We start from the raw sequence: 13,543 nt of genomic DNA, 5'->3' as shown, positions 1-13,543 counted from the left end.
CTCTTACCCATGTCCATGAGTCTCAATTTTGTGTCCCACCTATGTATGGAATCATACAGTTCTTAGTTTTTTCTGATTTATTTATTTCATTCAGTATATAATGTTGACTCTTGGAAGTTTTTTTTCTTTCTCCTTGAGCCATGCAAATATCTCAACTTTGTCCAGAACATATCACCTCCTGGGAATCTTTATATATGTCTCCACTTGCCTCTCTCCATTTCTGATTTCCTATCCTCAGTGTTGTAATAATAATTATTATCTTATCGTTTCTGACTGCCAAAATTTTAAATTCAAACTATGTTGGGATTAAAGATAGTCCCAGGCTACTCTGCTAAAGAAAGACAAATCAGCCAAGCATGGGATTAAAAACCCAGGTGGTATGATCACTGCTGATGGGATGAAATGTAGAATCAGCCCTTTGAGAACAGAAATTACATTTTATACAACTTTTTAGTCCACACAGTGATACATAGCGCATATATAATTTTCTACATATATATGTAGAATAAAAGTATGACTTCTTACATAATTTATTATATACCATATTTCCATTCATTCTCTTTCTTCTTCTTCTTTTTTTTTTTTTTATATTTCTGAAGCTGGAAACAGGGAGAGACAGTCAGACAGACTCCCGCATGCGCCCAACCGGGATCCACCCGGCACGCCCACCATGGGGCGACGCTCTGCCCACCAGGGGGCGATGCTCTGCCCATCCTGGGCGTCACCATGTTGCGACCAGAGCCACTCTAGCGCCTGGGGCGGAGGCCACAGAGCCATCCCCAGCGCCCGGGCCATCTTTGCTCCAATGGAGCCTTGGCTGCGGGAGGGGAAGAGAGAGACAGAGAGGAAGGCGAGGCGGAGGGGTGGAGAAGCAAATGGGTGCTTCTCCTGTGTGCCCTGGCCGGGAATCGAACCCGGGTCCTCCGCACACTAGGCTGACGCTCTACCGCTGAGCCAACCGGCCAGGGCTTCATTCTCTTTCCATTCACCTGTTGATCATAGAAAAACAGACTTGGAAGGGAACTTACAAAATCAGATAGCCTGGCCGGTTGGCTCAGCGGAAGAGCATCGGCCTGGCGTGCAGGAGTCCCAGGTTCGATTCCCGGTCAGGGCACACAGGAGAAGCGCCCATCTGCTTCTCCACCCCTCCCCCTCTCCTTCCTCTCTGTCTCTCTCTTCCCCTCCCACAGCCAAGGCTCCATTGGAGCGGAGATGGCCCGGGCACTGAGGATGGCTCTGTGGCCTCTGCCTCAGGCACTGGAGTGGCTCTGGATGCAGCAGAGCGACGCCCCGGAGGGGCAGAGCGTCACCCCCTGGTGGGCATGCCGGGTGGATCCCGGTTGGGCGCATGTGGGAATCTGTCTGACTGCCTCCCTGTTTCCAGCTTCGGAAAAATGGAAAAAAATCAGATAGCATGTATAATTTATTCCTTTCACTTGCACAGACATATACACACACACACACATGCACACACGCACACGCACACACACACGCACAGGTTGGTCCTTGGGTATAACAGAACCAAAGTTGCAAAGACATCAAAACCTAGTAAATTACATTACTGAATAACAAGTAATAATGTTCTGATTTAATGTTAGTCATATTCCAAATATAAAGACCAGTATCAAGTTACATTTAAAAAATCAATCACCAAATGAAAACTCTGGCAGTGACAAGCAAGTGCAGTGTAGGAGTTTTTGGCAGTACAACCACCTGTCTCTTCCTGCTGGTCCCACAAAGAGCCAGTCATGCCTGAAAAGACGGCAATTAGGCTGTTCTTCCCAGCCCACACTCCTTGCTCCATTATACTTCACATCTAGCATAACATTTACAAGCCTACAGACTTGGCTGGTGATATCAGAACAGCATTTTACAAAATATTAGGCTGGGGGAGGGAGGACAACCGAGCCACGGTCTTTCTCACAGAACATTTTCTCTACGGAAGAATGAAGTATGGCTGCTGTCGGAAGTCACCTGGACAAGTCACATGAGAACTCAGTTATTGGCACCCTGTCCAAGCAGCTCTGTTTTTCTCTACTTTCACCATATGGCTTCTACCAAAGTCTTGGCTGCATTATACTGGGTGGTGTCTTATCAAGGAAGTACATGCTCTCACTATCAACTCCCTGCAACAAGGGAACTTCTTATTATCACTTAAGTCCAGGGAATGTTTTGCTTTACAGAGCTGGATCTAGAAAAATATGCACATATTCTCTAGTTTAATAGCTCCCATTCATGACGCTGTAGTGATTAAGAGCATGGCTTTGGTACCAGAAAGAGCCTGGGTTTGCATTACAAGCCCAACACTCACTAAATATGGGCTCTTAGACAAATGACTTCACCTCCCTCAGCCTCAGTTTCCTGTTCTAAAGGGTCATGTGAAGGTTCTGAAAGATTTAGCACACAATAACTATGTGCCTTTGAGCAAACCACTGGATCTTTCTGTGGTTCATTTTTCACATATGTTAAATGAAGGTGATAATAGTACCTATCTCATAAGGTTGTTGTGCAGAAAATAAAAGCCTGACCAGGCAGTGGCACATTGGATAGAGCATTAGGCTGGGTCACTGAGGACCAGGTTTGAAACCCCGAGGTTGCTGGCTTTGGCACGGGCTCATCCAGCTTGAGCATGGGATCATAGATATGACCCCACGGTTGCTGGCTTGAGCTCAAAGGTTGCTGGCTTAAGCCCAAGGTCACTAGCTTGAGCACGAGGTCACTGGCTTGGCTGGAGCCCCCCAGTCAAGGCACATATGAGAAAGCAATCAATGAACATGTATCTCTCTCCCTTCCTGTGTCTCTCTCTCACTAAAAAAAGTAAATAAATAAACAAAGAAAACACAACAAAAAATAAGGTGGTTGTGGCAATTAAATAAGAGTATGCAGGAAAAGTGCTTAACTCAGTGCTTGGCGCAGAGTAAGTGCTTAAATGCCCTGGCCAGCTGGCTCAGTGGATAGTGTGTCGGTCCAGCATGTGGACGTCCGAGGTTTGATTCCAGGTCAGGGCACACAGCAGAAGCAACCATCTCCTTCTCTTCCCCTCCATCTCCCCCTTCTCTCTCTCTTCCCTTCTCACAATCAGTGGCTCAATTGGTTTGAGCATAAGCCCTGGGCACTGAGGATAATTCGGTTGGTACAAGAATGGGCCTCAGATAGGGGTTGCCAGGTGGATCCTGGTTGGGACACATGTGGCAGTCTATCTCCCCTCCTCTCGCTTAAAAAAAAATGAGGAAAAAAAAACACTTAGCTATGACATGAATAGACCACATCTTTGTAGTCTCTCTTCCACACCTGTCAGATTTCTAGCACATGGGCCTGGTTGGAACTTCAGATTTCCATTTTGTATGTCACATCTTGCTGAGTTCACACTCACAAAAGCACAAAAGGGGTTAAGTTAGTATCACTTTTATATGTTCGCTGTCTCAACTGCCAGTGACTGGGTTCTTCCTACCGGTGTATAGCATGCTTACAAACTATGTCACCACGACCCTCCTGCTTAATCTCTCTGAGCGTCAGCTTTTCCCAAGAGAGAGAGAGAAAAAGAGAGGGAGCAGGGGAGATTAGAAAGAGGAGAAGCAGGAGGAGGTAGGGAGGGGAGGATCGGGAAGCAGGGGAAGGGCAGGAATAGATGGACCGTCTCTCTCATTCAAAATGAACATTAAAAACTACCTTACATTTGACTGTAAATCTCTCTCTAGCTATTGATTTATTGCCCTCCTTCCATCAATCACCAAGTTTCTTAAAAGAGGTATCCTTAATAAATGTTTCTGCATCTTCATGACAACCATTGAACTCCTGAGCACATTGTAATCTGTCCTCTGCCCTCTTCTCCCTAACTCCATCCTGAAAATGCTTTTCCCATGTTCATCACGCTGCCTTCTCAACTGCTATATCAAGTCAGCACTTTCCTGTCCTAATCTTTCATGATTTCCCGTAACACTGCCTGGATCTGTCACACTTTCTTTGAAATTCTCTTCTCCCTAGGTTTTCATTCTGTAATTTTTTTAAAAAAAAAATTTATTTTGAAATTAAATTCAATGGGGTGACACTGATCAATAAGAGTGCATAGGTTTCCAGTGAATAGCTCTAGCAGGCGTCCCCAAACTACGGCCTGCGGGCCGCAATGTGGCCCCCTGAGGCCATTTATCCAGCCCCCACTGCACTTCTGGAAGGGGCACCTCTTTCACTGGTGGTCAGTGAGAGGACCACTGTATTTGGCAGCCCTCCAATGGTCTGAAGGACAGTGAACTGGCCCCCTGTGTAAAAAGTTTGGAGACCCCTGCCTAAAGCATTTGAACTGTTGTTGATTGTATTATGTGCCCATCACCCAAAATCATATCATTTTCCATCATGTATATTTGTCCCTCTTTTCTCCCCTCCTCGCAGTGAATGGGTAACCATTTCACTTCTATCTCAGTCTCCCATTTCTCCTCTCACCCTTATGGCCATTGCTTCTTCATGTTCTTATTCTCCAGGATTTGCTCTTTGGCTTTTGCCTCCCCTCACTGTACACCTACTGCTTGGCTATTGTTCTCAATTGTTTCTCTGGCTATGATACAATGATTCGCAAATTTCTACTTTCAGTTCAGATTCCCCACGGCTCTAGTCCTATTTTCGAATTCTCTGTCGAACATTTCCACCTGTACATCCCACGAGTACCTCAAACTCAACATGTCTAGAGCCAAACAATTCACAATCATAGCCTTCAAACAATTCATAATCATCTCCTTCAAACCTCCTCCTGCACCACCTCCTCCTCTAATCTTGCCAGTCTTGATGAGTGGCATTTCCACCTACCCAGCCACCTGAGCCAGAAAATGGAGTCAGCCTTGACAACTCCTTCTTCCACAGCCCTCAGAACAAATCACTCACCACTCCCATTGAGTCTACATTTCAAATACTTCTGAAATTTACTCCATCTTCTCTATCCTCCTTGATCTCATCTTGGTTCAGATTTTGATTCCAGCTTCATTTCCTATCAACCATACTATTGTCAATATGGCATTTCTAAAACATAAATCTATTCTTTGAGTGTGACAGAAACAGAAAGAAAGACAGAGAGAAGGACAGATAGACAGGAAGGGAGACAGATGAGAAGCATCAATTTTTCATTGTGGCACCTTAGTTGTTCACTGATTGCTTTCTCATACGTGCCTTGACTGGCGGGGGGGGGGGGGGTAAAGCAGAGCAAGTGACCCCTTTCTCAAGCCAGCAACCTTGGGCTTCAAGCCAGTGACCTTTGGGTTCAAGCCAGTGACCATAGGGTCATGTCTATGATCTCACACTCAAGCCAGTGACCCCGCACTCAAGCTGGTGAACCCACGCTCAAGCCGGCGACCTCAGGGTTTTGAACCTGGGTCCTCTGCATCCCAGTTCGATGCTCTATTCACTGTTCCACCGCCTGGTCAGGTGACATAAATCTATTTATGACACTCCCTTCTTTAAATCCTTCAATAGCTCCCTACTTACTGTCTTCAGGAAAAAGTCCACATTCCTTAAATTGACCTCCAAGAGATTTTCTGCTCTGGCTCTGCCAGCGCCCCCAGCTTCTCTCATCACTCCCCTAAGTGCACCCTGCATTTGGTGATGCTGACCCACCTACACACCCTTGAACCCAATAACTCATCCTCTCTAATGCTGTGACTTTGCACATGCTGTTCCCAAGCTTTTAAATGCCCTTCTCTGTCCACATCCTCTCTACATATCTGTCAGGACTCTAACCAGGTATCACATTTTCTGTGAGATTTTCTCAAACCCCTGTCACCCTAATATCCAGATAGATTTGGGTTCTCCGATAATACCCTGTACATAGTTGTATATAAGTACTTATAAGATTATATTTGGTCCTCTTGTTTCTTTCCCTCACATATAAACATGAGTTTGAGGTCAAGAATTATAATGAATTTACCTTTGAATTCTTCATACCAAGCTTATTGCTAGATAATTTCTTTAAATCGTGAGTACTGTAGTTCAGTGGTCTCCAACCTTTTTTGGGCCACAGACCAGTTTAATGTCAGAAAATATTTTCACGGACCAGCCTTTAGGGTGGGATGGATAAATGTATCACGTGACTGAGACAAGCGTCAAGAGTGAGTCTTAGACGGATGTAACAAAGGGAATCTGGTTATTTTTAAAAAATAAAACATCGTTCAGACTTAAATATAAATAAAATGGAAATAATGTAAGTTACTTATTCTTTCTCTGTGGACCGGTACCAAATGGCCCACGGACTGGTACCGGTCCGCAGTCCGGGGGTTGGGGACCTGCTGTAGTTCTTTAAAATAAAATCTTATCCACCCAACTGCAGCATTAGTTCTCACCAACTGTACTTACTTTGCAAGGGTTGTATCATGAGAGACTCTAACATGAAGGTAAGAAAGCATCTTTTTATTCTTTTCCTTTTCAAAGCATTGAAGTAGTATATCATCCTCAGAGCAAACCTCAGAAGTAAAATAACCATATATCCATGCAGGAAATGAGGCTCAGAGAAGTTAAGTAACATACCCAAGTCTCACAGAGAGTTAGTGACAGTGGCCAAACTGAAACCCAGGTTTCCCATTTCTTAGTTCTATGCCTTATCTACTAGGCAAGGGATTTTCTTTTTTATTTTTTTTTTTTGAATTTATTGATTTGAGAGAGACACATCAGTTTGTTGTTCCAACCATTTATGTGTTCGTTGGTTGATCCTTGTATGTGCCCTGACTAGGGATCAAACTTGCAATCTTAGTGTCTCAGGACAACACTCTAACCAACTGAGCTACCCAGCCAGGACTGGGCAAGAAACTTTCAAAGTCAACTTCAAGGAGTCTTAGAACAGGCAGCCACCCCTGCCACACACACACACACACACACACACACACACACACACACGTGCGCGCGCGTGCGCACGTGCGCACATACACTATACACACTTTTCAGCCAAAGTAACTCTACTTTAAGTTGACATATTTACTTCCTTATAACATTTTGTTTGAGGTGGGGAAGGGGCAAAGGAAGAGTTTATTGCTGCTTTAAATTTTCTGGAAAAATACTGCATCAGCTAAACATGCAGAAGTAATCCATTTATCGGGTCAAGGAGTGTTACAACTGTACTCATTGGGTAATAGTATAGAAACACCTTGATTTCTGAGAATAGGCCAAAATGAAGGGCTATCATGACAAAAGAATCTAAGAATTGAACATTTATCTAAAAATAATTGAGCACTTATATGAAGTTCGTCTTCAAATCATCAACCTCTATAAGCCCTAAATCCTATCAGTGCACTTCCCATTACACTTACTAACAATGCCTTGCTGACTTAACAGTCTTCACTTTAACACTAACCCTTAACTACTTCAGGCCATGAGAATCATTGTGATAAAGAAATTCCTGACCACCACAAGGGTAAGACTGCTTGGGACCATCCGTCACAGCAGAACATTTGCTATCTTGACTTCATTTTCCACTATTCCCACACAGAAAGAAACAATTAGCTCTTTTAGAAAACTTATCTCTCACAGGATTCCCACAAGGCAACTGGGTCAACCAACGGGTAACAATGTTTTAGGATTCTGAAACCTGAAACCTGGCTCAGCAGAACTGGAAGGACCTTACCAGAGCTTTTAGTCTGGTCTGCTCATCAGACAATATGGGGAAACTGAGGACATAATTGGGCAAAGCCTAGGCCCTAGGTGGAATTCCTTTATTTCTGCAACTTAGTTGAAGCTATAAAGGTAAAAAATGAAACAGAAAGTGAAAAACAAAAGCATCTCATAATTGATCAGCTATAATGGGTCACTTCTGAGACTGCCACATCCTTGTGGCAGATTCAAGGACATAGTTGAGGAAACTGTTCCATTGATGACTGTTCATTCCCCAACCTCTGCCATGTTAAAGTTGGCTGATACCTGTATTAGATGTCCACAGTCCCCATAGAAAGAGGAAAGCACAAATCTTGACAACAGTTATATTACAGGTGTGAAATGGTCATGCCAAGCTCCAAATTCTAATTCAGGGTATCCTTCTCCAGAGTACCTTTGCGAATTTATTTGTGAATCCCTTTATTCTAGCCTTTCCTAATAGAAACAGAACCCGTTATAACAGTTTGATTGGCTTAAAGCTTCAGGCTGTTCCTTTAAGGAAGGACACAATGTGGTTTTTATTAATATATTGTTAACTTTCTATTAAATACAGTCCATTGATTTGGGAGTTATCCCTTTCTGTCCTGTCTCTCGGGATTTCAAATTCCAGTGGATGAACCCTCTTCACCCAGAGCTGCCTAACAGAGTAGAGCAACAGGTGATGAACATTAATCTCATTCTTGTCCAACTGGTACTTATGTAATCTCTCTGCCTGACATCCTGGTGGTAGATTCGTGTTCAGGGTTAAGGATTCAGGGAAAACAGTAAGTCAAAACGAATGAATATATCTTCAAAGCATCACTAATACCACATGCAATTTATCCCTCAGCCAAAAGAAAAGCAGCTGGGATTGCAGCTATACAACAGGACCCATTTCTTCCCTTTATCCTTCCTCGGGGAGGGAGCAGGGGGCATACTGCCCCCTGATATCCTCAACTGCTATCTCCCCAACCATGTGGGATCTGAATCAAAGATGAAAAGAAAACATCCCCTGGCATTACTGTCTACCCGAGGGTGAGGGTCGTGCTTTCTGGTTATCTTTGAAAGGTTTCTTGGAGCCACATCTTTGTTTCAGCCTCCCCCTCAGGAGACAGGACAGCTCCTCAATTTTTATTGGGAAGTCCAATTCATTTTCCCGTCATTCCTGGAGTTCATACACTCTGCTTCACTCAAGAGGTGCGTCCTGGAGGCCTAGCTACCTTATTAGGCACAGACTCATAAGGCTGAGGAACAGCTACCGCCTGAACGCCCTTCTACAGTATAGATATAGACCATCCCCGCCCTGCCAGTTCGCCTCCTCATGGAAGTGTCAACGTAGCAGATTGGCATAAGCGCCCATCCTCTGAATCTCACCGAGTCCCACTGTTCTACTGAGGCCTGACCCCTGAGATTAAGGCCCTTTTCTGGTTTATAGTGCCCTAAAAAGTTTCCCTGAGTCCACATAACGCAAAGCCTTTCACCAGAAATGTGAAGCCATCAAGTGATTGACCAGTAAGTGGGGTTTCTCTCTATTGTGAACTCCATTAAGGCAGGAAAAATGGTCTTCTTCCTCTGTGGATAAGAGCACAGAGCTTGAAACCACAGAGGTGGACAATAAACGCCCGCCAAGCAGACCATTGCATATGCAGAAGTAATTGCATTTGGCCCGACTGTCCAATGTGTCTGGTTGCAAAAACCAGTAACCATGTTTTCTTGTGGTTTTGGAGGAGTGATGGAGGGGAATAGATAAGGAGAGAACACAAGTCTACATGATAATTGGGAGGCTAGGGTTTGGGGTAAGCTGAGGATGGAGTTCTCTTTCTTTTGTTTGAGTTGTTTATTTTTTTTTTTCAAAAGTCAGTGCTGTCTAAGGATTTCTTCATCCCATAATCACTTTTAAAGGTTTCCCTTTGCCCACATGTAAAAACAATCTCTTCAGGCTAGGTTCCACTCCCAAATTGCCTCATCTCGCTTGCACTCATCCAGATTTTTGTGCTGCAGCTACCAAAACATGCCAGCACTGTACTCAATACAAAGACAGCTCAGTGAAGAAACAGAGCCGCTGCCTCAGATGGTGTATATGCTGGTGTGGAAGACAAATTTGAACGAAGTTACTGGAGAAGAGAATGAAGAAAATGTTACCTGACCTGTGGTGGTGCTGTAGATGAAGTGTCGATCTGAAATGCTGGGGTGGACTGCTGGAAACTCCAGCCTTGCCCAGTCAAGGCACATATGAGAATCAACGGCAACGATTTGGTGCGTCCCACTCCTCTACCCCCCCTCTCTCCCCCCCCCCTCACTTCTCTCCAAAATCAATCAATAGAATCTTTTTGAAAATGGAGAAAATACGGAAGTACTATGGAAATGTATAAGAGGGAGACTTGACCTAGTTGTAGTAAGTTGGGGGAGGAAATGTCACGGAAGGATTTCCTCAAAACAGAGACATTAAAGATATGGCCTGATCTTTACAAGCAAGGGAAGTAGGAAGGTCAGAAAGGGAAGCAAAAAAAAATCCTGACCGGCCCTGGCCGGTTGGCTCAGTGGTGGAGCATCGGCCTGGAGTGCGGGGGATCCAGGTTCGATTTCCAGACAGGGCACATGGGAGAAGCGCCCATTTGCTTCTCCACCCCCCCCCCATTCCTCTCTGTCTCTCTCCTCCCCTCCCGCAGCCGAGGCTCCATGGAGCAAAGATGGCCCGGGCGCTGGGGATGGCTCCTTGGCCTCTGCCCCAGGCACTAGAGTAGCTCTGGCTGCGGCAGAGCGACGCCCCGGAGGGGCAGAGCATCGCCCCCTGGTGGGCAGAGCGTCGCCCCTGGTGGGCGTGCCGGGTGGATCCCGGTCGGGCGCATGCGGGAGTCTGTCTGACTGTCTCTCCCCATTTCCAGCTTCAGAAAAAAAAAAAATCCTGACCAGTGGCGTAGTGGATAGCGTATCAGCCTGAGACGCTGAGGACCCCGGTTTGAAACCCCAAGGTTATTGGCTTCAGTACGGGGTCATCGGCCTGAGCACAGGTTCACCAGCTTGAGTGTGGGGTCATCGGCTTAAGCACGGCCTCACCAGCTTGAGTGCAGGGTCATAGGCTTAAGCATGAGCTCATCCAGCTTGAGTGCAGGGTCATTGGCTTGAGTATGGGATCATAGACATGACCCCATGGTCTCTGACTTGAGCCCAAAGGTCACTGGCTTGAGCAAGGGGTCACTGGCTCGGCTGAAACCCCCTGGTCAAGGCACATATGAGAAAGCAATCAATGAGTCGATGCTTCTCATCTCTCTCCCTTCCTGTCTCTCTCTCACGCACCAAAAAAAAAAAAAAAAAAAAAAAAAAAAAAGAAGTGATGTAACAGATCTGCATTTTGCAAAGAACATTGTTCCTGCAGTGTGGAGAATAAATTGTAGGAAGATAAGAGTAGGTCATTAGATAAAAATGGTGGTGGCTTAAAAGGGGGAAAGTCATAGGCACTAGGGGGACACAGGAGTAAGCAACGGTATTCTCCCCGATGTAGGGACATTTCAAATGAGACTTGGTGGCTGGTTCCGCCGCGGTGAGAAGTTTGAGAGAGTGAGAAGTTGAGAGAATCTCTGGCTCAGTAATCACTTGGGCCAAGCCAGTCACTTTTTGCTAATGCTGTAAAGCCGTCCTATGTGCCGAGTGCCTATCACTCCTAAGCAAACCATGCCTAGGTTTCTAAGGCCCTCTCAAATCCCACATTTTATGATCACATCCAGATACGGTTTCTCTGATTTCTAGACTCCTAATCCATATTTGACACTTGGCATTTAAAGATACACTATCTATCCACTGTTGTTACCTAACTTGACGCATAATGCCAAACCCCTTGTAAGCTCCTTGAATTTATGAACTGTCTTCAGTTACTCTGGCATCACCAGGGTACCTAGCATAGTGACAGGCACTGCTCAGTAAGGTACTCATTGAATGAATGAATGAATGAATGAATGAATGAATAAAGCACTAGAGTCCCTGCAGGCCTCCTTTAGTAATTCACTATAATCTGTGAAGCTGACAAGGAAAGGGGTCTGCTTTTCCTAAGATTCTCCTACTTGTATCCAAACTCTTAAGATTTGAAGTCAACAGCTCCTCCTCACTGGTCACTGCTCACCCCTTACAGTCCTGCTCCCCTCCCACCCCCACCACCACCTTCTATTGTTTCTTCTGTCTTCTGGTTGTCAGCCAGGATGAGAAAATGGTCTAGCTGTCCTCAGAGACTTACACCAGCCCGGACTGCTCCACAGTGCCATGAAGGGCCAGGACTTTTGTTTACAGCTGGGATCGTGGTGAGGCGGTGAGCACAGCTGACAGCCCCACTCTGGAGCAAACATAAATCTTCCTCTGTCCTCTCGGCCAAGTTTCACAGACCAGCTCTATTGAAAGCTGGCTACACCCGCCTGGGTCTCACTGAGTCCCGCCCACGACTCTGGCTTGGGAGCAGCTGAGTAAATCTCAGCTTTGTACCTTTTAGGAACTGCCCTGGCTCTCTTCTCTGTCCCACTTCTAATCATGTTACCTCAACCTCGGGGCCTTGCAAGAACATGTCTTCCTAGGTCCCCACACCCAAAACAATGAATGTGCCACCTCTCCAACCATATCTCCTCTCTCAGCAGTGAGCCAGTAGCATTACTGGCTCAGTCACACAGTAAAAATACCATGTAAAAGGACCAAACCAGTTTCCAATACAGCACGCACTTCATGGAGCCTACCTTTCCAAGCTGAGCAGATAGGTTGGAGGTCCTTGGACTGCACAAACGTGTGTGTATATGTAGGTGTGTGTATCTAATCTTCGACTTCAGAAAGCTTTTCCACTATTTTAAAACCTGAGGCTTTCAAAGAATACCCTTTGAGACCCCAAGTGAGGGCCTCTTTGCCACATTCTGTTCCCTGGTCTCCTCCTTCCTTAGCAACTTTGCCTCCTCCAGTACTCACCGGGGGTGAGAACCAAGACATCTGACACAACTAACTGCCTCTTGTCCCCAGGCTCCCTTTGCCTGTTTCTCTGCCTGCTGGCTAACTCAGTTTGTGACAATTCACTGAGGCCTGTTTCCATGGTTTCCAACTGCCCCAGCTCCCAAACGTCCAAGGCCCAGTGGCTCACTACAGCGGGGCTTCTTCTGGGGTCTGGTGGAGGGGGGACTCCAGGCTGGAGGCGACTCCCCTTCTAGGAGATCTTATCAGAACTTCTGGTGCCAGGCTTTTTCAATCCAAAACACCTCCCCTAGATTTTTACCTGGTACATCCCTACTAAAGGGGACTGCATTCCACCCAACCCCTTGCTTAATAAGTATTCTAAAGAGAAACCCATGTGCTCCTCCTCCTCAGGACTGGTGAAGCACTTTTAATTTTGTTTTTGTCTTTTTAAAATATTTTATTGTGGAAACCTTCAAAAATACACAAAAGTAGGAAGAACAGTAAATGAAGTCTCCATGTACCCATCATTAAGCTTCAACAATTTAAATCAAAGATGCAATACTTTAAAGTGCTCTTGGTTTGTCCTCTTTACTAATGACAGTTGAAATCTTCAAAAGACATAGCTTTTATCATCCCCAGAAAAAAATGGGGACTTTGTATGCAGGGTACAAGTGTGATCACAGTTACCTCTGGAGAACTGGCTTACAGCATCCTTGTAGGCAATGCTCGGATTGCAGGAGTCAGTGTAGACGGGTAGAAATCAGTGGTCTCTCTGTTCGCTGATGTGTAACACAGACGATCTGACATGATCGTTCCAAGTCAAATCTGCAGTTTGCAAAATCACACATTTCAGTCAATTGCATGCTAAAGTATTGACTCAGGAAGGGGAAACCAGGGGGTTGTACGCAAGTGTAACATCCCAAGGTTACCCAAGCAACACACTGATTAGGTTAAGGGTCTCAGGAATTTGAAGTAACCTGTTTCTGCCAAATGGACGGGCCAGCTGGAACAGGAGGCAGGGAGC

The 13,543-nt window shown here is 45.5% G+C and overlaps 1 long non-coding RNA gene across 3 annotated transcripts in view; it reads right to left on the bottom strand.

Annotated features, from left to right (window-relative positions):
- The window catches only part of LOC136317498 (uncharacterized), a 48,275-nt gene that overhangs the window by 28,344 nt on the left and 6,388 nt on the right, over positions 1 to 13,543 (bottom strand). For all 3 annotated transcript variants that reach the window (XR_010727883.1, XR_010727881.1, XR_010727882.1), the window contains exon 3: positions 13,207 to 13,344. This is a non-coding gene — a long non-coding RNA (uncharacterized lncRNA). The remainder of the gene's footprint in view (positions 1 to 13,206; positions 13,345 to 13,543) is intronic.

Source organism: Saccopteryx bilineata, chromosome X (genome assembly GCF_036850765.1).
Source record: "Saccopteryx bilineata isolate mSacBil1 chromosome X, mSacBil1_pri_phased_curated, whole genome shotgun sequence".
Classification (NCBI taxonomy): domain Eukaryota; kingdom Metazoa; phylum Chordata; class Mammalia; order Chiroptera; family Emballonuridae; genus Saccopteryx; species Saccopteryx bilineata.
This window is presented reverse-complemented; position numbering and strand designations above follow the sequence as displayed.